The sequence below is a fragment of the Sturnira hondurensis genome, unplaced genomic scaffold, assembly GCF_014824575.4.
Source record: "Sturnira hondurensis isolate 20B ecotype Veracruz unplaced genomic scaffold, ASM1482457v3 Scaffold0008196, whole genome shotgun sequence".
In the NCBI taxonomy this organism is placed as follows: domain Eukaryota; kingdom Metazoa; phylum Chordata; class Mammalia; order Chiroptera; family Phyllostomidae; genus Sturnira; species Sturnira hondurensis.
The window spans coordinates 19307937-19310899 of record NW_028080827.1 but is presented as its reverse complement, the minus strand read 5'-3'; positions in this window follow the sequence as shown (position 1 = coordinate 19310899).

Sequence of the window (2963 nt, the reverse complement as noted above, 5' to 3'; positions counted from 1 at the left end):
AGAGACACCATCTCTGCCTTCTAAGGCTGTTGGCTGTCATAAACCCTTGAAGAGATGGTCCAGAGCAGAGGAAGTCAGCGTCTCTTCTTGCAAGACTCGCAGAAAGGCCCATGGAGAATTGTCTTCCAACGCTACACGCTTTCTCACTTGCCCTCTCCACGGGAGAGCACACCATCCCCATTTCACATATGAGAACAAGGCGCAGAGGAAACAGATAAAATGCACAAGTTCACACAATGTGGAAAGTGGTAGAACCAGGATTCCAACCTGCCCACAGGCATTCATTTCTCTCCAGAGCTGACCCCTTCGCCCTCATCAGCAGCAGTTCGAGCAGGTCTGATGGGAAAGGTGGGGAAATCTCTCTGCTCAAAGATAGTTTTCAGTGGCTCTATGGACTTTAGTTCCCCTGCATCTCCTCTCTCCCCAACCATAGCAAACTCAAGAACAGACTCACCTAAAGGGGCTTTGGCATCTCGTGGTCACTTGGGAGCTCACCCTTAAGGCCTAGAAATTACCACAGAACACTCTGATGACATCACCCACTTGGACTAGGGCCAGGTCAGCCAGAACCCTCCACCCTTGAGGAGTACCCTGGGAATCTCCAGACGCTGACTCAGAACAGGATCTCAAGTGATAATTTCTCACTTTAAAACTCCATGTGGAGACTTCCGCCAAGATGGAGGGATAGGTAGAAACTGTGCCTTCTCCCACAGCCAAATTTGAATACAACAAAGGTTTGGAGAACAAAGACACAGCCAAAAAACAGAAAATTGAATTATACGGAAGTCCAACAACAACGAACCCTTCAACCAGACTGGTAAGAGGAGCGGAGCCAGCAGCGGAGCAGGGTCAGGCAGGAAAGATCCCCCGACCTAGACGCGCAGGCAGCCCGGAACCAGTCAGGGTGTGGGGCAGACTGACCACAGTCGCACAGTCGCACATTCGCGCACAGTAAGACGGACCACGTAGGCCCCAGGGGGCGAACCCAGTGGTGGAGGGCTAACAGCGGTGGCACATTCGCGCACAGGGAGGCGAAGCGCTCCACCCCGGTGGCAGTGGCAGCTGCAGCACCTGTGGCGGTGGCGGTGGGAGGCGGCAGACGAGACTGCCATTGCTCCTCTCTGACCCCGCCCCCACGTGCAGCATCACAACCCAGCGACTGAGTTGCCCTGCCCTGGTGAACACCTAGGGCTCCGATCCTGATACATAACAGGCATGAACAGGCCAAAAGATGGCTCAAGAAGAACTCAAAGTCCCAGAGCCCATAACTCTAAGTGACCGAGAAATAGCCAGCCTCTCAGATGCACAGTTCTGCTCACAGAACTGGTTGATTATAGTCACAAATTAGAGGAACATATGAAGGCTAAACTAATTGAAATGAAGGGAGATGCACAGGAAACCAATAGTGATGGAAAGGAAACTGGGACTCAAGTCAATGGAATGGACCAGAAGGAAGAATGAAACATCCAACCAGAAAAGAAAGAAGAAATGAGAATTCAAAAAAATGAGGAGAGGCTTAGGAACCTCCAGCACATCTTCAAACGTTCCAACATCCGGATTATAGGGGTATCAGAAGGGGGAAAGAAACAGCCACGAGTGGAAAACTTATTTGAACAAATAATAAAGGAGAACTTCCCCAGTCTGGCAAAGGAAATAGACTTCCAGGAAATCCAGGAAGCTCAGAGAGTCCCAAAGAAGTTGGACCCAAGAAGGAACACACCAAGGCACATCATAATTACATTAGCCAAGACCAAAATGAAGGAGAGAATCCTAGAAGCAGCAAGAGATAAGGGGACAGTCACCTACAAAGGAGTACCCATCAGACTGTCAGCGGATTTCTCAAAAGAGACCTTACAGGCAAGAAGGGGCTGGAAAGAAGTATTCCAAGTCATGAAATCCAAAGACCTACAGCCAAGATTGCTTTATCCAGCAAAGCTTTCATTTAGAATGGAAGGACAGATAAAGTGCTTCTCAGATAAGGTCAAGTTCAAGGAGTTCATCCTCACCAAGCCCTTATTATATGAAATGCTAAAGGGACTTATCTAAGAAAAAGCAGATGAAAAATATGAACAGTGAAAGGACAGCAAACTCACAGTTATTAACAACCACACCTAAAACAAAAGCAAACCAAGAGGACAGCTAGATCAGGAGTGGAACCATAGAAATGAAGAACACATGGAGGGTTAGCAACAGGGGAGTGGGAGGAGGAGAAGGGGGGAGAAGGCACAGAAAATAGCATAGACGGTAGGTAGAAAATAGATAGGGGGGAGGGCGAGAATAGTGGGGGAAATATAGAATCTAAAGAACTTGAGACACGTGGTTATAAACTAAGGGGGGGAGAATGGTGGGGGAGGGGGTGCGCGGGGGGAGGGGAATGAAGGGGGGAGTAGAACAACTGTAATGGTATAATCAATAAAATATATTTAAAAAATAGAAAAATAAAAAAATAAAACCCCATGTGGCCCAAGCTGGTCTGGTTGCGTGTGGCAGGGATCCTGGCTGTGGGCCCAGAGGGAGCCAGAGACCTCAGCCCCCTGAGCCCCAGAGTGAGGAGAGCCCAGGAGCCAGTCAAGGCCTGTTGCCAAGGCAGACCAGGTGCTGCTTGGCTTTCTGGGGATTCAGTGTGTTTTTTGATATTCAGTGATACTATATTTGGGGAAGCACAAAGCAAGGGAATCATAAAGAGTCAAAATAGTTGTCATCAGGGCCAATAACCACAACCACTTTAGCTCTGTGAGTAGAGCAGGAAAGGAGAGGAGGAGTGGGGTGGGGGTGGTGTAGCCATTTCCAACGCATCTGCTTCTGTTGGGTTGGCCAAAAAGTCCGTTACCTTTTTTCCATAATAGAAAAGACATATTTTTCATTTTCAGCGATAACATTACTGATTTGGATATTGGAGTATGTCGGCTACTCCCACAGTTGGCTTCTAGTGGGCAGAGGCCAGGGGTGCTGCTGAACATCTT